This window comes from Saimiri boliviensis, chromosome 7 (assembly GCF_048565385.1).
Source record: "Saimiri boliviensis isolate mSaiBol1 chromosome 7, mSaiBol1.pri, whole genome shotgun sequence".
In the NCBI taxonomy this organism is placed as follows: Eukaryota; Metazoa; Chordata; class Mammalia; order Primates; family Cebidae; genus Saimiri; species Saimiri boliviensis.
In genome coordinates this window covers 84015761-84039574 of record NC_133455.1, presented here as the reverse complement: position 1 = coordinate 84039574, position 23814 = coordinate 84015761, and the positions used below count along the sequence as shown (strand labels likewise).

Genomic DNA, 23814 nt, shown 5'->3' with positions numbered 1-23814 from the left:
GCAACTGACTATGATTTTTGTCTTTCACCAGGACCTCCAATTCCAGGGGTCAGACCAGGGATGAGATCAGTGGCAGAAACTTGTGAGGAGCAACAGGATTGGAGGTAGGCAGAGAAGGACGGCATGGGAAGATGACCTAAATCTGGAGAGTGCACGTTTTCATAAGATTAGGTGACAAAGCTCGGTGGGCGGGATGTAATTCATCAGGAAGGGTGGAAGCAGTGGGGAGCAAAGGTTAAGAGCACAGGCTGCAGAGCTCAGCTACCACATTTTGAATCCTAGTTATACCATGTACTAGCTATGGGACTTTAAGCAACTCGTTGTCCCTGCACTGGGGGTTTTTGAGAGAATTAATTGGGTTAAAACAGTGTCTTGAATATAGGAGCCACTCAGTCCATGTGAGATCTGATGACCATGGTGATGATGGCACAAGTGGGCTCACTGAAAGTAAACTTTACACCAGTTATGGGAAAATACATTCTAAGTTTTTACATAACTAAGTTCCAGTGCTTGACCTACATCTATTTCAGTGTTCCTATAAAGCACCATGTAAAGTTGATTATGAAATGTCCTTTATCACCTATATAGTGTATGCAGTTATATATTATATGTTAACTAAAACGGAGCTCATAATAATTACAACCAAAGAGTTGTTGTTTTCAAACCAAGTAGGAGCATTCTTTACTTTTAAAATTAAATCCCCAAAGGGGATTTAAATTTCCCATTTTGTATGGAAACAAATGGCCGTCGTGCGCACTGTTATTGGTAAAATGAAATGTCCACTGTTTTTGCATAGCAACCAGACTATTTGTCTCTGGCCCCCGCCTGCCCATCTAACTTCTCATCCTAATACCACAATATCCATTCTCTTGAGTTTACACAGGATCTTTGTTCTTCTTGATCACACAGACACACACACAGACACACACACATATACACACACACACACACCTTTTGCTGCAGGCAAATGTTTTCCTCAACTATAATTGAGATGACACTGTCCATGAATCCCCTATTCATTCTTTCACCTTATAGCTCTTGAGTACATAATTGTTTTAGGTATCATTCCATGCTCTCAGAGTAAAGTGATAAACAAGATAGACAAGGTCTCTCCCCTCAAAGATGTGGCACACTAGTGTGAAGAAACACAATAAATAGGAAAACAAGAAAATAAGTAACATTGAAATTCATTTGGTGGTCAGGAAAGACCTTGCTGAGTGAAAAAAGTTGCCAGCTACTAGAACATACGTTCCATAATTACAGATATTTTTGTTTATTCTATTTAATTGCTATATTCCTACTGTCGGGAACATCACTGATTTTCAGTGAACACTTTTTTTTTGTTTGGAGACAGAATGCAGTGGTGCAATCTGGGCTCACTGCAACCTCTGTCTCCCTGGTTCAAGTGATTCTCCTACCTCAGCCTCCTGAGTAGCTGGGACTAAGGAGTACACCACCACACCTGGCTAATTTTGTGTATTTTTAGTAGAGACGGGGTTGCACCGTGTTAGCCAGAATGGTCTCGATCTTCTGACCTCATTATCTACCTGCCTTGGTCTCCCAAAGTGCTGGGATTATAGATGTGAGCCATTGAGCGAGGCCATGCAAACACTTTTTTGGTGTAAATGTGAATGCAATGAAGAAGTTTGGAATGAATGCAAAAACAGAGCAGAGTGCTCCAGGCAGAGAAAAGATCAAGTGCAAAGGTCTTAAATAGGTGGAAGGAGGTTGGCAGGTTCAAGGAAAAGAAAGAGAAGAGGAGAGATAGAGGAAGAGTAGAAAGAAGTGGGGTTAGACAGAGAGGCAGGACTTGGCAGGAAGGACTGTCCTGGCATGAAGGACTCTAGAAAGCCACTGCACACAGGAGGAAACTTGTACATCCTTTCCTCATAAGTTATCATAATGTGCTATAATTTCTTGATCTACCCTATTGAGTGTGGTTTTTCTTTACTTTGTTATTATTATTTGCTCTTTATCATTATTTTTTTTTGTATGCCTGCTTTCATGGGGTGTATGCTTTTTTTCACTTCTGATTTTGATGCTTAGATAACTTATTTTTAATATTTCCTCATGTCTAATATCTAAACGTGCACTATAAAATTAATCTAAATATTGCTTTGACTTTATTCTGTGTTTTGATGTATAGTGTTTTTATAAAACATGAAGTATGTTTTTATTCTAATTAAGATTTCTTCTTTGAGATTGGACATGGTGGCTCACACCTGTAATTTCAGGACTTTGGGAGGTCAAAGTGGGAGGGTGACTTGAGCCCAGGAGTTTGAGATCAGTCTGAGCAACATAGAAAGACAATGTCTCTACATAAAAACTTTAAAATTAGCCAGGTGTGGTGATACGCCTGTAGTTTCAACTACTTGGGAGACTGAGGCAGGAGGATCACTTGAGCCCAGGGGTTCAAAGTGGCAGTGAACTATGATCACATGACTGCACTCCAGCCTAGGTGACAGAGTGAGATCCAGACTCTAGGAATAAAAAAAAAGATTTGACAAAGTTTTAAAAAGTGTATTTTAAAATTTCCAAGTATATGGGCTCTTAATTATCCCGTTTTAATTTTTAAAATTGTTATGGAAGAAAGAAAATATGGTTCTGCAATATACACATTCTGTGTTACTTGTTAAGACTTGCTTTGTAGCCTAACATGAAGTCAAGTTTTGTACAGCCATCCATTACTTAACGATGGGGATACGTTCTGAGAAATTCATCCTTAGTTGATTTTCTCATTGTGTGAACATCCTAGAGTGTCCTCCCACAAACCTAGAGAGTGTAACCACCTACACACCTAAGCTATGTGGTGTAGTCTATTGCGCCTAGGCTACAAGTCTGTATAGCACATTGTTGTACTGAATACTGTAGGTAATTGTAACACAATTGTCAGTATTAATGTATATAAACATATCTAAAAATAGAAAAGGTACAGTAAAAATACGATATAAAAGATTTTAAAAAATGGTATACCTGTATAGGGCACTTACCGTGAATGGAGCTTACAGGACTGAAGTTGCTCTGGGTGAGTCAGCGAGGGAGTGATGAGTGAATGTGAAAACCTAGGACATTATTGTATACTACTGTAGGCTTTATAAACACTGTACATTTAGGCTGCACTAAATTTATTTTTAATAATATTTCTTCAACAATAAATTGATCTTAGCTGACTATTTTACTTTATAAATTTTAAAATCTTTAAAAATTTTTTGGGTCTTTTGCAATAATACTTAAAACATATTATACAGTTATAAAAAACTGTGTCTTTGTAAGCTTTTTCTATTTTAATTTTTTTTTTAATTTTTACTTTTAAAACTTTTTGGCTAAAAACAAAGACAAAAACACACACATTAGCCTAGCCTACACAGGGTCAGGAGCATCAAAATCACTATCTTCCACCTACACATCTTGTCCCACTGGAAGACCCACTGGAAGGTCTTTAGGAGCAATAACATGCATGTCATCGTCTATGATAACAATGCCTGCTTCTGGAATAAGAAGGAAGTTCTGAAGGAATTGCCTAAAAATATTTTACAGTTAGCTTTTTTTTTTAAATAATAAGTACACTTTGAAATAACTATAAAAAGTACAGTAAATATATAAACCAGTAATAGTCGTTTATTATCACTATCAACTATTACGTACTGACCATAATTGTATGTGCTGTACTTTTATAGGACTAGCAGTGCAGTAGGTCAGTTTACGCCAGTGTCACCGCAAACAGGTGAAGAATGCCTTGTGTTATAATGTTAAAAAGGCTACAATGTCACAAGGTGTCACTAGGTGATAGTAATTTTTCAGCCGTATTATAATCTTATGAAACCACCTTCAAATATGCAATCTGTCATTGGCCAAAATGTTGTTATGTGGAATATGACTGTAAATGTTCTTTGGTTCCTTCAAATAATGCTTCTTTATGTGGAATATATAAATCAAGGATGTTAACTGTTGTTCAGATCACCTCTTGACTAATTTTTTGTCTGTTCCGATCAATTACTGAAGGAACTGTTCTAGAGTTTGTAACCATGATTGTAGACTTGTCACTTTCTCCTAGTAATTATGTCAGTTTTTGTTTTTCGTATCATTGTAATTTATATATTGGCAGGTGCATCTACAAATTCAGAATTAACATATCTTTCTGATGAATTGCTCCTTTTATCATAGTGTGACAACCCTGTCTACAAGTAACAATGTTTCCTCCCACCCAATTGTCTATTTTGTCTGCTGCCACTATCACCTGATTAGCTGGCCCACACATATCATTCTGTATTTCTACTTCCTATATTTTACTTTGTGTCCTTTCTTCTCTCTTTCTATTGGATAAATTATGTTTTTTTCAAAATCTCCTTTTATTATTATTGTAGGGTGAGAATGTCAGAAGCGTCCTAACCAGAGTGACTCCGTCTTGAATAAAGCCTGGAGAAAGCAAGACCTGCTGGGGTACATTCCCAGAAAGTTAGGCAGTCTTGATCACAAGATGCTTATGGTTGAGGAAATGAGTTAATGGAAAAAGACATTCTCAGTTTAAAACAAGTTTTGCTCTAAAGATAATAGTACAGATATAAATTCTTTCTGAAATTAATAATTACAAAAGAGAAAAAGCAATACTAATAGTCGGTCGCAAGCTAATCACAAGCCTTTATAATAAAGCATACTGTTCTTATCTTTAATATCCATTATAAGCAAGTGTTACATTTGAGGTAGAGGTTTTCCTTCTCTTGCTTTTTCAGGACACTCTACTCTGTATTGGAGCAGTTTCTAATAAGCCATTTTAACTTTATCGTACATTGTGACTCACCCTGAATTCTTTCCTGTGTAAAATCCAAGAACCTGCTCTTGGAATCTAGGACAAGGCCTCCTTTCGAGTAGTAAGAACATCTTCAGATAGATAAATCTATAATGTTCATATATTATATGTGGAGGATAAAGATAAGTGATATCTTTACTCTCCTCTTAGACAATATCTAATTTGTAGAATGCATTAACTCTGATCTCTGAACTCTACTCACATGTCATTTCTTCTAAAATTAATCCTGCTTTCAAGTGTCCATGTTTCCAAATGAACCATTTTTGTTATGGGGACTGTTATGTTTTAGAGTTGATGCTAATTTAGTTGAGCCCGCATATGTTATCCATTGTTTCTTTGTTCTACTTTGTTTCTTGCTTCTCAGATCTTCCTTCTGAGGTTGATTTCTTTCTTCATTGAAAATGTGTTATATGATGAAATCTCACAGTTATCATCTGACAATGTCTTTATTTTATCCTCTTTCTTGAGTAATATTGTAGTCAATTTACTTTACGTTGATAGGTATTTCCCATTTGAAGACATTATCTTGCTGTCTTTTGGTCTCTGTGATTGCTATTAATATAATAACCCATTCCTTGTAGTCTAATTCTTGTTTCTTTACAGGTTATCTGTCTTTTCTCTCTGTTTGCTTTCAAGATGTTTTCTCTACTTTTGTGTTGTACATTCTTTCCTTCATGTAGATTTAATTGTTATTTACTCTACTTAGGAATTGCATTTTTTCTTGTATTTCATAATTTCTATAAACTCCTTAAACACATTGCTTCAAAGAGTTCCTTTCCATTTCTTTCTTCTCTCTTCTTAGGAACTACTGTTAGACCTATGTCAAACTTTATCATTATATCCCTGTATACGTTAAACTCTCTGTCAAACTTGCCATTTTTGGTTCTCTCCGTTTGTATCCCGGATAATTCATATATTCTGTCAAGTACTTTTTCTACGCCATGAAGTTCTTAGTTGCATTAATACTTCTGTTATTGTTTCTACAGACTGTCTTAGATGATTTTTTTCCCTTGTATATACTGCAGTTATTTTCTTGAGTTTATCTTTAGAGGTGCTTGTTTATTTTCCTGTGGGAATCCTGCAGCAACGTGTTGGGTCCTGTCCTTAGAAGCAGACATGTAAGGTGAAGATCCAGAGACAGTCTCTATTAAGGAGGTGCTCTAGAGGAAACCGGCAAAAGAGTGGGGGAAGCCTGAACAGAGAAGTGGAGGAAGCCAAGCAAGGGTGTGAGCCCAGGCAAAATCCCACGGAAAGTGATCTCAGGCTGAACCTGCCGGGGACTCTGGTAAGTTATGCCTTAGCGTTATAAAAACAGAGACCAGCGGGGGCGGGGATGTGTCTTGGAGGGCAGTCCTCTGCAAAAGGAGACTCAGTAGGTGCTGGCTGTTGGATGAAAAAGCACACCATAAAGGGAGTCCCCTTGCCCCCCAAAAAATAGTAAAAATGGGCCCAGGGGATCTAAGTGAAACACATTGACATTATCCACGACAATGACTCCCCAGGGCAATTTTGCATTTGATTCTGCCAGGCAGTAAAGAATGTAACTGGCAGAGGATCAACATTGATGTTTTTTTCTCAGCTTGGGGATTCTCGGATACCATGTGGGTTTCTATTCTTAACCTGTGAAAAGTGCAGGCCAAAGGAGCTGATTTCTCATTTACAATTTGTTTTCACCAAAGTAGAAGCCAGGGCGAGCTTGAAGGTTAGGTCCCTGGGCTGCTAAGCCACTTTTTTCCTTCTTGGATTCTCTTTTTACTGAGGATACAGCTCTTCTGGGAAAAGCCATTAAGCAAAGTTTCAGTTCCAAATCCTAAAGCCCCATCCTACGCAAGGGTTAAAATCCAACCCAGGTATTAACTAATTTAATTATCCGTCCTCCTCCTTCTGTATCACCCTCTAGGACTATCATAGCATAAACTACTTACAACCCTTTAATTCTGATATCTAGATGCTTCTTTTTCTTTTGAGGGAGCTCAGCTATGCATCAAGCTTTTCTGTAAATCCAGATTTTCTAGAAGTTTATAGTGTGAACAATTTTTCACATAAGCTTTTCTTCCACGTTGTCGAAACCCAGAGTCCTAATAAACTTTTGTCTGTCCATTTCATTATGAAAATATAAGCGCCTTGAGGGTAGGTACTATGTATTTTGCTCTCCATAACCTGGACGACGTAAATTGTAAACCTTTGATAAAAATTTGTCAAACAAATGACTGAGTGGCTAAGAAAATATCTTCTTTGAAGAAACAAACATTGTTTTGTGAGTAGTCCATATTTGAGACCACAAAAAATGTAATGTATACACATGAAAGAATAGTGCCAGGTACATATTTATAATAGTGGCATAATTTCTTGTACAGAGTAAGAACTCAGTGATCATTATTATTATTTATTTGTCTTGAGACAGAGTCTTGCTCTGTCGCCCAAGCTGGAGTGCAGTGGTACAATCTTGGCTCACTGCAGCCTCCGCTTCCCAAGTTTAAGTGATTCTCCTGCCTCAACCGCCTATGGAGGTGGGACTACAGGCATGTGCCAACATGCCTGCCTAATTTCTCTATTTTTAGTAGAGACAAGGTTTCACCATGTTGACTAGGATGGTCTCGATCTCCTGACCTCATGATCCCCGTACCTTGGCCCCCCAAGGTGCTGGGATTATAGGCGTGAGCCACCGCGGCCAGCCGTAAGAACTCAGTGATCATTATTATTTCTCAGTCACTAGTTATAAAATGAGTTCAAAGTAAAAGTGTCTTGATGCTCTACTATACACATTTATTGCTAAATATGTTCACTTTTTTATAAACTCTTTCGTCATCAATGTTATTTTAAACAATCTCATGGATTGCTTGTATTTTTCAGAAACTACATTGTTGTAGTAATAGCCCCATTTCAGAAATTTTGGTCTAAAACCTGAAATACTTTTTATTCCTTTTCTCTGGTATCTCATGTTCCAATGAGACATGCGATTCTAATGTAGAGAGGATGAAAAAATGTGCTCATTATTTAGATGTTAATGGCATGTAGACACCTTTTTGTTACAGTGTGTATCACTGAATTTAGCAAAACCAATGGAACTTCAATGACATCAACTATCATTTCCTGGATCATGTTATTCTACTTCCCTTTTAGTCTTTTATCTCTACCTTTATTTTCATTACTCTAGTCCGTGAAAACCAAGCAACAATCTCAGTTGTGAGCTGTCTCTACCTCGAGTAGGTCTCTATCCCAGCATCCAATCTGCAGGTCACAGTCAACTTAATCTGTCTAAAACACAGTTTTAATGATGTCTTTTCCTGTTTAGAAATCTTCAATTTTTTTTCCTATTTCCTCGTGAAATAATAAATTCCTTAATCGGTCAACCAAAGTGTTTTCTTGATTGCAATCTAACCTATTTCCTTTCTATCTTTTTTTTTTTTTCTTTTTATTCACTTTAAATCCTCCCTGAAGTCTGGTCAAACTGAATCTATTACCATTTTGATTCTACTACAGATTCTTTACCTTTGCTTATGTTAGTCTTTTTGTCTTGAATGCTCTTTGCCAAATGTTTCAGTTATGCTCAGTTTTATAATGGTGGGAGCTGAATAAATATGTGTGGTATCAATTGTTTATTGAATTAAGTGCAAACCCTCAACTACATATAAATCCCTAGCTCAATTTGCCTAGCATTTAAGTAATGAAATCACTGAAGTTCCTATGGTTTTGCTATATTCAGTGATAGTCACTGTAACCAAAGAGTGTTAAATGCCTTTAACTAAAAAATGAGCTCCTTTTTTTCATGCTCTCTACATTAGAAAAAGCTCAGGGAACTGTGATTCTATGACTGGACATCAGGCGTCCCCAAACTACGGCCTGAGGGCCACATGGGGCCCCCTGAGGCCATTTATCCAGCCCCCTGCCGCACTTCAGGAAGGGGCACCTCTTTCATTGGTGGTCAGTGAGAGGAGCACAGTATGTGGCGGCCCTCCAACGGTCTGAGGGACAGTGAACTGGTCCCCTGTGTAAAAAGTTTGGGGACGCCTGCTGTACATGTTTGCACACTTTGGGCTATGCCTGTGAAAGGGCTCTTCTTACTGTTACTTTGGTTTTCTGCTTACTTAGTCCTTCAACTTTGGATCTTTTGTCTCATCTGTCTTTCAAATGAGTTGTTTTTTTCTGTGGGAAGGTGTTCAAATTCAAACTGGAAGTAAGATTCTTATCCTTCTAGTCTTGTTTTGGATTCTGTCAGTCTTGCGTGAACCCTAAATGGCCCTGATTGTTGAGATCAGTAGTGGAGGAATGCTGGAGAGAGGGTGTAGAGAACACTGTGAGATTAAAGAGTTCTGAGAATGGAAGTGGAGAAAAGTTGATATCCTCAAGAAAGATAAACAGGAAGAACACATCACCACTATAGCCAGAGGATGAGGTGAACATATTTGTGTGCTCTGTGGCCTACAGATGTATTTTATTTTGGCAGCATGAGAGGAATTGGCAAAGGAAGACTCTCTTTTACACTCTTTTTTCCTGCAAAATAATATATGATTTCTTTTTCTAGAAATCTAAACGGAACAACTGAAAAATGGCTTTCCTTTGTTTTCATTTTATTTCAAAGAAATTGAAAATTCCTGTGAATGCATGACTGAAAAGAGGAATAAAGTATTGAATTCTGATTTTTTTCTATATTGCTATCCTAAAAGTACTGACACAATATTGCCGCTTCAAATAGTTCGTGAAAATTAACATTGTCCTACATAGTAATAGTCCATATAAAGCTAAGTAAGAATCAATTTGTCTTTCTGTAAGAAAAACTTTTAACAAATCATTCAAATGCAAACTTCAGGACCAATACTGATCTCTTTAAGTTGTAGTTCCAAAATACAAAGCATGATTTTGACTTTCTTAAATGTAGGTTGCTGGACTGAAAACATTCTAGGGTGGTATTAGTGTAACACGTAACAAAATCAAACAGAGAGAAGTCTCAAGACTATCTATAAGGAGTGTTATATGTTGATTCTGCCCAGTTGGGAAACAGACTTATAGCAATAATGGCCATGTGGGACCTACCATTCTGCCATGAATAGTTCCTTAATGCTTTTTAAAGACAGGAAAAGGATTTGTTGAGAATAACTCTATTTACACTGTCAGTGATAATTGTAGCTCATGTCTTACAGAGATAGTTATTATGCTATATAAAAAGTATCAACTATTCAGTTAATTTCTGATATTAATTTCCCATTCCTTAGAAATCAGAGAAAACTGTTAGGCTAATGTAGCAGGTATCTCATGATACTGAAGCCATAACCACCCTAGGATATAAGAATATCTGCATAAATCTGAAATACCAGGGGAACCAACAGAACAGTCTATTTTTCTACTAAGAAAGAATTCATTCTATTAAAAAAAGAGAGAAAGTAGATATACAAACACCTGAAGAAGTCCAATACATTACTGTCACTTACATGATCAGTTAGACCAGCCATTCTCAATCTGAGAGCAAGAAAGCTGCAACAAAAAAGTAAGTAAAACCTCAAAAAGCTGTTGTTCTATAACTTTCATGAAACATTGAGTCCTCTTAGAAGTGATGGTATTGGTGATACAGGAACAGAATGTTAGCAATGTTGACGAGTTGCATTGATATGGATAATGATGAAATGCTGGCTTCAGTGACCTCTATTCTCTGGATATAAAACATCAGAACCCCTGACTAGAAGTCAGAACCCCCAGTCTTGGGTAACTTAGCATCCTATGGGGTAGTGTCTGGGAAGTGAAACTGCCAATGGTTTGGCATAGCTGGCACTCTTAGGAGCAGTTAGACACATTATCCAGTGATCTAGATTAGGAGATAAGAAAATTGGTAGATTCCCCCATGGTAGTCAACAGCATGTTGTTAGAACTCTTGTGAGACATCCACTGGATATTCACAAATTTATTTGGGAAGAACTTCTGGGGGTTATATTGTTTGAGGAGTAACTAGGATTACAGATCTTTTTTTCTTAAATAGTTGTTTCTGTAACTTTTTTCTTAAATTTGAAGTACTGCATCTCAGGGAATGAGGGTTATCTACGTAGGGTCACAAGAATGATTTCTCTTTTTTCTTTTCTTGATTCATCCAAGTTCTGTGTGTCTGTGGCAGATACTGAGATGTACTGCTCAGATCTCCCTTCAAGAGGGCTTTCTACCCAGCTATGAGGAATACCGTAGCTGACACTCCCACAACTGGCTCTCTTAGGATCTGCCTTAGCTGTTGAATAGAGGTCAAGTTCTTCGCAGTGTGGCCCTGTGGCCAGTGACTGAGCAAAGCAGTGTTACAAGGTGATACAAACAAGGGCTTAATTTTGGACACACTGCTCTGGAGCTCCCTGTTGGGTTGGCAGAAACCTCGTCATGTTCATGTCATGGTTTGAAAGCTCTGAATTCTACTTTCTTCACTTTTTAAAAAATACATTGCTCCTCCAATAAACTGTTTGCACTCTTAACTCACGTTGGCATCTGCTTCCTAGAGAGTCTAACAGGAGGGGTATCCCATACTGTCTTCTTTCTTTCCATACAGTTCCATGTTAAGATATTCTATGCAAGATAATGTCCTGCATTAGGGCCCCTGTTCTTGTTTCTTATGCAGTACTAGGAAAGGAGACTAAGATTCTCAGTTTGAATCCCAACACGACCTTATGCTAGCAGAATGAAGTTGATCAACTTGTTAATTGCTAAGAGCCCTAATTTTCTTATCTTTTCAATTTGGGCCTGAGCTGAACAGGTGCCCCATTGGATAAAAGTGTAGATGCATCTAATGGCTGTACAACACTATCAAACATTGTTAGACTGCATGAATTTACAGTTATATTTACTTTAAGTGTTTCTTTTCTTTTTTCTTTTCCTTTGTATTTTTTATAGAGACAGAATTTTACCATGTTGCCCAGGCTGGTCTTGAACATTTGAGCTCAAGCAATCCTCCCATCTCAGCCTCGCAAAGTGCTGAGATTACAGGCATGAGCCATGGAGGCTGGTGAAGTGTTTATTTTTCTATTTAAGAAGGAGAATTTTATCGCCAACATGTGCAAAATCAGTGAAAACATTATTTTTATCTTTCCCAGTAAAAGTAAATTTCCTGCAGTGTTAAATTTGCTTGTACCTTTCCCCACTTTCCCCCCAGTCCCTCTCTGGCTGCACTATACTTACTGTAAGGAAGCTCAGGGCTTCTGCTAAGTTCAAATCTTTGTAGTCTCCCTCCAGCTACCATCATGATTACCTACTAGGATCTCATTAGCTATAGCAAGACGTTATCTGACATTTATAAAATCTAGGAGCTCACTGCTGGGATGTGCTTGGAAGTGAAGGGGAAGATGGTAATTGGGACAGAGGGTAACATCAATGACTCACTCATTAATGGCAATGTCTTTGCTGAAGGTCCTAAGGGCTAACATACTGGAAGCATGGTAATCACTGGTGTTGCTGTCATGATGAGTCATCACTTGCAGGAAACTAGCTTCACAAAAGAAGCCTACAAGAAGTATACCAAAGAGTACATGAAATCAATCAAAGACAAACTTGAACAGATATTGCTAGAGTACAAATCTTTTATTGTAGGCTGTAGAACAAATCAACCACATCCTTGCTAATTTCAAAAGCTACTAGTTCTCTCTATTGATAAAAAGATGAATCCAGATGGCATGGAACTGTTCCTGGCCTAATGTGAGGATTATGTGACCCCATATATAATTTTCTTTAAGGATGGCTTAAAAATGGAAAAGTGTTAACAAATTTGGCAACTCCTTTGAATCTATTATCTGTCACAAAACTGGCTGTTTCTTGTCATCCACACAACACCAGGACTTAGACCAGTGGGACTAATGTCATCTTGAGCATTTCACTTTTTTTTCCTAAGATGGAGTCTGGCTCTGTCTTACAGGCTGGAGTGCAGTAACAGGATCTCAGCTCACTGCAACCTCTGTCTCCTGGGTTCTGGCGATTCTCCTGCCTCAGCCTATGGAGTAGCTGGGATTACAGGCACCTGCCACCACACCCGGCTAATTTTTGTATTTTTAGTAGAGACGGGGTTTCACCATGTTGGCCAGGCTGGTGATCTGCCCACCTCAGCCTCCCAGAGTGCTGGGATTGTAGGCATGAGCCACTGTGCCTGGCCACTTCATTTGTTTTGATATTGATTTACTTGGAGCAGAGGCATTTTAAGAAAAAGTATGTCATGTAAGTAGGAAACACATATTAAGCTCACAAACAGATCTTCTTATGTCCCCTCTCCCAAGACATGGAGTTAGGAGGAAACTTCCCTGACTCTTCCCCTTTGGGAGAGCTCTATTTAAAGACTCTTCTTCAAAAGTTCCCTTCAAAAATCATCTTCTGCATGCTAATTCTTGACTTTTTCTCTGCGCTTGTAGACAAAGAGATTTTAAAAATTATCTAGCCAGGCACGGTGGCTCACGCCTGTAATCCCAGCACTTTGGTAGGCCAAGACGGGTGGATCACGAGGTCGAGAGATCAAGACCATCCTGGTCAACATGGTGAAACCCCATCTCTACTAAAAAAAACTATAAAAAATTAGCTGGGCATGGTGGCGCGTGCCTGTAATCCCAGCTACTCAGGAGGCTGAGGCAGGAGAATTGCCTGAACCCAGGAGGCGGAGGTTGCGGTGAGCCGAGATCGTACCATTGCACTCCAGCCTGGGTAACAAGAGCGAAACTCCATCTCAAAAAAAAAAAAAAAAAAAAAAATTATCTAACTGGTTTTAGCCACATCATTTTTGTGAATCCAAAAATAAAATGCATTTAAATGAATTTAAATGCATTAAATATGTATTAAACTAAGAAGCATTCCTAGTTTAATACATATTTAAAGTAAATCATCCTGTAGTATTCTGAGACAATCTTAAGAATCTGTTTATAGATCACTAGTAGAAAGCATAGACTGTTTTCAGATAACTTCTACAGTGAAAACTGCTTCTGGGTCTAGAATATAAATCAAAAGTCTTAATTCCAAGTTGAAGCAAAGGGAAAGACCATGCTCAAAGTAGTACCAGCATTTGAAATGGGTTTTTATGCATTTCATCACCTGTAAACAGCAATATTTAACTCTGAAAGAGAGTTCCAAAAGAATAAAAAGAGACTAACACACACACACACACACACACACACACACACACTCACTCACACACACAAATACAGAAGAGACTAACACATTTAGAAAAAACATTTTGCATATTTTCCCATCCTTTGACTAGGTTTGGCTGTTATTGCTTTTGTTTTCTAATGAGGAGAGGTCTCAGATCCTCACCTTTATAATTAATTTGTCAGTTTTCAGACATGGGTTATGTCCATTGTACTATTTACTGTTTTCTTAAATGGAATAAGAGAGATCTTACTCCACTTAACTTCCTCTTTGTCTTTTAAAATAATTGCATGAAATGTTTTCCCTGGTGTTTTTCCAGAGAAACAAAAAATTGAGGGAGAGATGGAAAGAGAAGGAAAATTGTGGAAAATTTTTTAAGTGAACTTAATGTTTTTTTTTTTAAAGGCTTTTTACTTTCCTTGCCATGTTTAAGCCCATGACATCTTCACTAGAGACTAAATTTAGGAAAGCTTCAAACAAATGGAACCTGGTTAAGATATGGTCACATATACCTATATTGTGTTTTGAGAAGGGATCTTTTCAGTGCAATAAGTACATATGATAAATAATCATAATAATACTAATATCTTACAATTTTATGGCATTTTACAGTTTGCCAAGAACTTTCACTTTATCTTATTTTAATCTTGTGTAAAAATACCCAAAAGTCTGAATGTTGCTTTCAGAGTTTTCAGAGGCTTGAGAAAATGAAGAAGACTGAAAAAAACATGTAATGAAATGTGAAAACAAAAGCTTTTCTTTAGACTTCAAGACAGTAGATCTCGGAAATACCAGTCACCTACTGGGCCACCCTCCTCTGCTTCTGGGTGGGTGGGAGATGTCACACTCGCAGTGGAACAAGCACAAAAGATGGGAGTGAAGTTACAGCACTTTCCAAACTTCCCCTCCTGATCTAGCCTCTCATTCTTTAAGTTTATCAGGCATGATGCAATATTGTCCACTTTGTCTTTCAAACTGCAGGAGACATGTATTAAGCTCACGAACTGATCTCCTTAAGTCCCCTCTCTCACAGCATGGGTTTAGGAGGAAACCTCCCTGAATCTTCCCTTTTGGGAGAGCTCTATTTAAAGACACTTTTCTGAAAGTCCCCTTCAAAAATCATCTTCTGCATGCTAATTCTTGACTTTTCTTTGCCCTTGTGGGAAAGGAGATTTTAAGTCCTACAGGGTATTCTGGCTCAGTTTGATATATGATATCTGTTAGTCTCAGCGAAAGCTTCTATTTTAATAGCTTATTTCAAATAAATTTTTGAAAACCTAGTGGCACCCATACACTGCTTACACAGAGAAGCAGATGTCAGAGATCTGGTTCTCTATCAAAATCAATGGTCCCTACTTCAAAATTCATCCTTGATATTAAATAAACAGCTTCACATATCAAAAGATCATCACCCAAAATTTTTGAGCATCAACTTTATATAAGCTAATATAAAATTCTACATTCATATCTGATCTTCTAGACACTAAGCCAAACAAAATAAAAATATTTAAAATAATTTCAAATATTTGAAAAAAAATGGAAAAGTCACATTTAACAGTCATTTAAAAAATGAAACAAAGTTAACAGCAACATGTGAGCTTTTTTTTTCTTACCTTTTTTTTTTTGGGAGACAGAGTCTCGCTCTTGTTGTCCAGGCTGTAGTGCAGTGGTGCAATCTCGGCTCACTGTAACCTCCATGCCCGGCCAATTTTTGTATTTTTAATAGAGATGGAGTTTCTCCATGTTGGTCAGGTTGGTATGGAACTCTTGACCTCAGGTGATCCACCCGCCTTGGCCTCCCAATGTGCTGCGATTACAGGTGTGAGCCACCACACCTGGCCATGTGTGGTCTTTTAATACTTTCTGAGACAAAGGCCTTTAGCTGTTCCCTTGTCTTTTTGGCATATAGCTAGATTACATTTTCTAGCCCCATTTACAGATAGGCATGACTGTGTACCTAGTTCTAACCAACAGAATATGTGTCCCTTCTAAGACCAGGCGTTTAGGGAGACTGTGCCTTTTCACACTCTATTTTCCCAATCATTGTCTGAATGCCTTACTACCATGCCCCAGACATTCTAATTGAAATCATATGGGTTGTAATCTTGACATCAAAAAACTTTAAAGCTCCCAAGTAAATCTAATGTGCAGCAAAGCTTGGGAATGACTGTCTGAGGGGATAGCAGAGCCACCAGCTGAGGGAAACCTGAGGCCTGGAGTCACATGAAGGAAGCCAGCTGTTCATCAGAAACATAAAACTTGATCTACAATATAAGTTAGACTTTTGGGGTCTCTGAGAGAGTATTGTACTGATTAATAAACTTAATAAATCAGCAAAAAGTTCAAGAGGAAAATCGTAATGCTGAAGCTTACAGGTAGGTAAGTGATACGCAGTTGCTTTCATTGCTTTTGCTTCTAAAACCTTTTGTCTATATTAACATATAGTATAGGCAATAAAGTTATTTCTACCATTTAATCAGTAAGTCTATTCATAGTAATGTGTCAAAAAATAATTCAACACAAAGAAGTAGATGAGTGTAAAAGATACCTATATTGGCTTATGCAAAATAGAAAAAAAAGTAAACAATTTAAGTGTTCACCTGTTGGCTGGCTGTCTATTGACCTTAGAATAAAATCCAAGATCTTTGTTATGACCAAGGCCCCAACTGTTTTGTCTAATAATACCTCACTTTTCCTTGCACTAATAATATTTCAACTACTGGCCTTTTAGTGGTGCCTCAAAGATACCTCCTTCCTCTGCAGGGCTTTTGCATGTGTTCTTTTGGCTTAGAACATGGATATCTTCCCAAAGGCTTCTTAGCCATTACCTGGCTTGCTCCTCATCCTCTAAGCTGCAGCTTCAATGTCATTTCTATAGGGAGACTTCTCTAACTAGACTTAGTCTTGCAATAATATAATCTCATCCCATTCTATACTTTCCCTTTATAGTACTTACCACGATTTTAATTTTAAAAGTCTTTGTTATTATTTATTTAATGTTTTCTCCCTTGTTAGACTTAAGGTTCTAGAAAGACAAGAGGTATGTCTAAGTTGTTTAATGCTATTTTCTTCTACTACATGTGAGTCACGTGGTGGGCCCTCAGTAAGTATTTGTGAAAATAATACATTAACTCAAGTCTTAATACTCTTTGTTTCAATAATAATAATAATAATAATTTCTGAGGTTTGTGGGTGATGAAACCAAGAACATAAACCTGTTGATTTTCACTACTTTATTTTCATCAAGATTTAATGAACTGTACTTACTCTGGCTTAAGACTGGTATCTGTTTTCCCAAATGAATTATTAGAGAAGGAAATGCACTATTTAAATGGTTTACAGTTGCAATAGAATAAAAAATTGTTATTACGTGACCAAACTGCTGTAATCTCTAGTGCTTATCTAAGTGTATTAAATGCCCTCAGGATCTGGTTCCCAGATTCGTCTCTGTGATCTGCTATTCCAGGAACAACATCATGGTTTTTTGTTATTTTTTTTTTACTTTAACCTTATGTCCTTTCATAGCATTTCCTAAGGAAGTTCATCTGTATTCACATCCTCAATAGAAATTTTGAATATTAAGTATTAAAGGCACGTGTATGAGTTGGTGCTTCCAAAATTATAAGATACCTAATAATAGAGATACACATCTTAATTATGCCTTTTATTTTGTATAAGTGAGTATCTTTCATTCCTACAAACTGTCATCTTTAAGGAAAACTGCTCTCTAGTTTCTATTTCTTTCTTTCTTTCTTTTTTTTTTTTGAAAAAAAGAAAGAGAAAAAAAAAAGAAGGAGAGGAAGAAAGAGGAAGAGAAAGAGGGAGAGAGAATGGGAGTGTTGCTTTATTGCCCAGGCTAGAATGCAATCTAAAAATGTGTATTGAAAACCTCTTTTATGCCGATAATTGTGCTTAATAATGAAGACAGGAAAAAATGAGGGAAGAAAATAACAAACAAGCAGCCAACCAATATTTCATTTAAACCTATGAGTAGGTGTGATGTGGTACTCATGTGAGTGTATATTTTGTGTATTTGAAGTGGAGAGTTCTATAAATGTTTATTAAGTTTACTTGTTCCGGATCTGAGTTCAAGTCCTGGATATCCTTGTTAATTTTCTGTCTTGTTTGATCTGTCTAATATTGATGTTGAAGTCTCCCACTATTATTCTGTGGGAGTCTAACTCTTTTTATAAGTCTAATGTATCTGGGTGCTCCTGTATTGGGCGCGTATATATTTAGGATCGTTAGCTCTTCTTGTTGCATTGATCCTTTTACCATTATGTAATGTCTTTCTTTGCCTCTTTTGATCTTTGTTGCTTTAAAGTCTATTTTATCAGAGGCGAGAATTGCAGCTCCTGCTTTTTATTTATTTATTTATTTTTGCTCTCCATTTGGTTGGTAAATCTTTCTCCATCCCTTTGTTTTGAGTCTTTGTGTATCCTTGCATGTGAGATGGGTCTGGATGCAGCATACTGATGGGTTTTGGCTGTGTCTTTTGATTGGGGGATTTAGGATTGATAATAATATATGTGAGTTTAATACTGCCGTTTGATGTTAGCTGGCTGTTTTGCCCATTACTTGATGTAAATTCTTCATTATGTTGATGCTTTTTACTTTTTGGTATATTTTTGGAAAGGCTGATACTGGTTGTTCCTTTCTATGTGTAGTGCTTCTTTCAGAAGCTCTTGTAAAGCAGGCCTGGTGGTGATGAAATCTCTGAGTACTTGCTTGTTCACAAAAGATTTTATTTTTCCTTTGCTTGTGAAGCTTAGTTTGGCTACATATGAAATTCTGGGTTGAAAGTTTTTTTCTTTAAGGATGTTGAATATTGGCCCCCCACTCTCTTCTGGCTTGTAGTGTTTCTGCTCAGAAATCTGCTGTGAGTCTGATAGGCTTCCCTTTGTGGGTAACCTGACCTTTCTCTCTGGCTGCCCTTAGTATTTTCTCCTTCATTTCAACCCTGGTGAATCTGACGATTATGTGCCTTGAGGTTGATCTTCGTAAGGAATATCTTTGTGGTGTTCTCTGTATTACCTGGAGTTGACTATTGTCCTGCCTTGCTAGGTTGGGAAAGGTTTCCTGAATAACATCCTGAAAAGTATTTTCCAACTTGGATTCATTCTCTTTGTCACATTCAGGTACACCTATCAAACATAGATTAGGTCTTCTCACATAGTTCCATATTTCTTGGAGACTTTGCTCATTCCTTTTTATTCTTTTTGCTCTAATCTTGTATTCTCATTTTATTTCATTAAGTTGGTCTTCAACCTCTGATATCCTTTCTTCTGCTTGATCAATTCGGCTGTTAAAACTTGTGCATGCTTCACGAAGTTCTTGTGTTGTGTTTTTCAGTTCCATTAATTCACTTATATTCCTCTCTAAATTGTCTATTCTCTTTAGCATTTCGTCAAACCTTTTTTCAAAGTTCTTAGTTTCTTTGCATTGGGTTAGAACAAGTTCTTTTAACTCACAGAAGTTTCTTATCATCCACCTTCTGAAGCCTAATTCTGTTAATGGAACACACTCGTTCTCCATCAGGCCTTGTTCTGTTGCTGATGAGGAACTGGGATCCCTTGTAGAGGGAGAGGCATTCTGATTTTGGGCATTCTCAGCCTTTAGGCTGGTTTCTTCCCTTCGTTATAAATTTATCCATCTGTTGTGTTTGTAATTACCGACTTTCTAATTAGGTTTCTGAGTGGATGTCTAACTTGTTGGTTCCCAGCGCTGGAATCTGAGCAACCCACTGTGCCGGCTAAAACAGCTGCGTTAAGATTGATGGTGCTTTTCTGCCCAGGAATCTCCAATCTGGCTTCATTCTTGAGTCCGTCCTTCAATCAGCTGAATGGGCGTCTCTGCCTTCCCGGAGCTGCAAAGGTCGGCCAAAAGGGGGCTCAGTCCCGTTTACTCTGCACCAAGAACCACCGTCCCGGCCACAAGAGTCGCGCTGGTGACCCGTGGGGCTCCTCCACTGGGAATCTCCTGGTCCGTGAGCAACAAAAATTTGTCTGAAAGTGTGGCATCCTCTCCTCTGCGCTTTCACTGAGAGCTGCAATCCCGAGCTGCTTGTGATCAGCCATCTTGGACCTCTCCTCTCTGCCTAACCTGGATAGTTCTCTTTACTTGAATCTCTGTTCTCATTCTAAAGAGTTATGGATGGAACACTACCAAGTTTTCCATGTAAGTTGCTGTGGGGCAGTGGGAGCTGAGGTGTAGGCTTGCTTGATTCCAGCCTGCTGGCTTTTTCTCCTTTATCCTCTGGGTAGTCAGTGCTTTGCACTTGAAGGAAAAAGAGAAGGAAGGAGTAGCAGCCACTAAGACTGCTGCCTCCAGGCTCTCTTTATTTGATGAAGATTCTGCTGCTGGAACTGGAGCCTATTCTAAGTGGGGGAAACAGTGCAAAAGCCATGTTGAAGGTGTTGCTACTACTGCAGTTACAGGAAGAAAGGGTTTTAGCACCAATTTCTTACCTAGTATGTGTGGCAGACACTGCTGGCTTCAGAGTTAGGGAGACAGAAAATGAGATATCTGGGAAGAGTGTTGAAACAGGTCAGAATTCTTCAGAAATAAAAAGTTGAAAAGGACTATTTAGGCAGTTGGATGAAATTAAGTAAGGACATGGAAGTGGTTAGAGCAGGGGTGTGCTGGGGCTGTAAGTGGTAGAGTTTGGTTGGAATATAAGGAATCAGTGAAGATGGGGTAAGCTTTGTGAAGACTTTAAATGACAGAGTGACAACATCAGTGAGTCATGAGAGGGGTGTGTGTGTGGTAAAGCTGTAATTGGACATGTTTTCTGGAAAGATTAATATGATATATATGTGTAAAATGGTTCAGGTGGGAGAGGCCAATTAGAAGATTGATACAATTATTAATGATTGATCTAATAACTAATCGATACAATAACTAATGATACAATAACATTACTAATACAATAACTAATCTAAAGAAGAAAAAGAAAGCAAGGAAAAGAAGAGATGGAGGCCAGTAATTGCTGAGTGTAACATAAATGATTGACTCTTTGTATTAGAATGGAAGGGGACAGAGTAAGAGATAATGAGCTATGAGTTTAAGAATGACTCCAAGCAAGGCTTTAAGTCGGAGGTACCAGTGCAATACCTAGAAGAGCTGGGAGGTGGAATTAGTTTAGGAGCAGGGAAAGAGACAGAGGGAAAGAAGAAATAGACTATAGGTAGTTTAAATTTTTATTATACCTCCAAGGCACTCTAATATGATTTTTATTTCAGAAAAAAAGTTTAGATTTTACCGAAGTCCTAATGATATGTAGACATTCTTCTTGTTCAATGTCAATATTTTAGGTTTTTCCTATTGCCCTCCAAAATAATGTCTAACCCTCACTGTATTTGTGAAGCAGACATATTCTATTACCTGCCTATTTATCCCCACTCCATAAAGTTCTCTATGCTCCTTGCTCCTGGAGGGCAGCAGGAAAAATTCTGATTATATCTCCAGCGCCACTAGGTTGGTGGTGGGGTGGAGAGGAATGTAATTATTTATCTTCTTGTTAGTTTCTTCACCAGTGTCATAGGGATTATTAGAAACTTAGTTTATAGAATAGAAGTAAGATTGGGTAAGATGCTTTGCCTGCCCAGTGCTTTACCCATACTAATTGCTCAAATTACCTGTTATTATTGTTACTTTTCATGAATAACATAGTAAATCCTTGTGCCTTCCCAGTAGAATCACAAAGATAGGAGGGTTTTTTACTCTTCCTTTCTGGCTCCTTCTCCAACCAGGTTATTCATATAATTGTGTCATTTCCCAACTCTGTAAATTTTTACCTAAGTGATAAGGATGATTGCTTCTGCATTCTTCTTCACAGAGTCTGGACAAAGAAATAGCTGAAACAATCTGCAGAAGGAGGAGAAGCACTAACCACTTATGTGGTGAAAAGTTTGATTTTGACTGTTTAAATGATTGTTTTCACTAGTGCATAGCTAACTCAGTAAGGAAACAAAGATCAAGGTTAAATTATATTTACCTTGGACCAAGAACTATATTTGGCATCATGATCCTGCACCATTGCCTGCATTTAAAAGTATTTCTGGTAGTTATTGTGGTAAATTATTAGTTATGAGATCATTATACCAGCATGTTTCTAAACTGGGATATGTGCCTTTGATAGTTGACACAACAGAGTAATCATGAAATGTAGTCCTGTACACTGATTTTACTTGAAGATATAGGAAGGTATATCTCTTTCCATTAAAGTCAACTTGGATGTATAATTTAGTAATTGAATGAATATTTTTTGCAGTCAGGCAGAATATCAGATGCTACAAAATTCTGATTTAGAAAATGGACGTGGCTCTTTATTGGTGGTAGCGGTGGGGTTATAAGGTAAAGGGCAAAATTTATATCTATTTTTAAGTTGAAACACAAGATGATAGGAAATACTGATCTTGAGTTGGATTTCTTTGGATTAAACTGCTGGGTTCATGAAGATATACATTTGTTCTCAAATGTTAAGGGTAATTCTGTGGAATAGCTTTGGAGAAATGTATGCGCAGGTGGAGAAGCATGAGAGAAATATGCCCTGATAAGTTTTGTTGAGCAGATATAGCATTTTTCAGGTTTCTATTCTCTCTATGAGCTGCCTTGGCTGTCAGAGGTTGGCTGTCTTTAACAAACAGATAGTGTCTTCACTGAAACTAGTGATTAGCTCTTGGCCCAAAGAATACTCTTGGCCTGTGGCCTTTGAACACTAGCAGTGCATGAAAAACTTTCTCCCTCTTTTTTTTTGTTCACATCTGGTAATCTCTTTTTTTTTTTTTTTTCCTTTTTACTTGACATGTAATGATTATAGGTATTTTTGGGATACTGAATGATAAATGTATATAATAATACATGTATATAATGTATAATGATCAAATCAGGGTAATTAGCATATCCACCACCTTAAATGTTTATCATTTCTTGGTATAAGGAACTTTCAAAATCTTTTTGAAAATATAAAACAAAATTAACTATGTCAAACTACATTCATCCTACAGTGCTTTCAAATGCTAGGACTTACTCCTCCTATCTGGTTGTAACTTTGTTTTTTTTAACCAACCTTTCCCTATTTCTCCCCACAACTACCTTTCCCAACCTCTGGTAACCACAATTCTTCTCTCTACTTCTCTGATTGCAACTTGTTTTTAGCGCCCACATATGAATGAGAACAGTATTTATCTTTCTATGCCTGACTTATTTCAGATAAGGTCCTCCAGGCTCACCTATGTTGCTGCAAATGAACAGATTTCATTCTTTTTTATGGCTGAATAGCATTCCATATTTACATGTACCAAATGTTCTTTATTCATCTGTTGATGGGCATTCAGGTTGCTTCTATATCTTGGCTATTGTGAATAGTGTTATAATAATAAACCTGGGAGTGCAGATATCTATTCAGTATACTATAATTTATTTTATGAGACTGGCAGAATCCTAATATCAAAATCGAATGAAGACATTGCTGAAAAGCAAGCCAAAAAACAACCCCTAAACATCAAAAAAGAAAGAAATGAAAAGAAAATGAATGTCCTTCTTACAGACGAAGAAATTATAAATAAGATATAAATAAATTGAATCCAGGAATATATAAAACAAAGATGATATCATGACCAGGGAAAACTTATCCCTGGATTTCAAAGTTGGTTTAATATTCAACAGTCAAACAATTTTTGTCTATTGACAGAATAAAGGAGAAAGAGCTTATGGTCATCACAATATATGCAGAAAATTTTTTTACAAAATTCAGCAACAATTCATAATAAACTCAGCAAACTATGAATAACAGGAAATGTCCCTGATATGACCAAAGTAATTTCTAAAAATCCTACCCATAATATCATATTTAATAGTCAAAGACTGAATCCCTTTTACCTGTCATACTGAGACCAAGTCAATGATGTCCACTC

The 23814-nt window shown here is 37.4% G+C and overlaps 1 long non-coding RNA gene and 1 pseudogene across 4 annotated transcripts in view; both read left to right on the top strand.

Annotated features, from left to right (window-relative positions):
• LOC141585150 (uncharacterized) overlaps positions 1–1934 on the top strand; it is a 53473-nt gene extending 51539 nt beyond the window's left edge. For all 4 annotated transcript variants that reach the window (XR_012518492.1, XR_012518493.1, XR_012518491.1 and 1 more), the window contains one exon: positions 32–1934. This is a non-coding gene — a long non-coding RNA (uncharacterized LOC141585150). The remainder of the gene's footprint in view (positions 1–31) is intronic.
• A 9325-nt stretch (positions 1935–11259) lies between these two features.
• LOC141585005 (translationally-controlled tumor protein-like) lies at positions 11260–12664 on the top strand (annotated as a pseudogene).
• The last annotated feature ends 11150 nt before the right edge of the window (positions 12665–23814 follow it).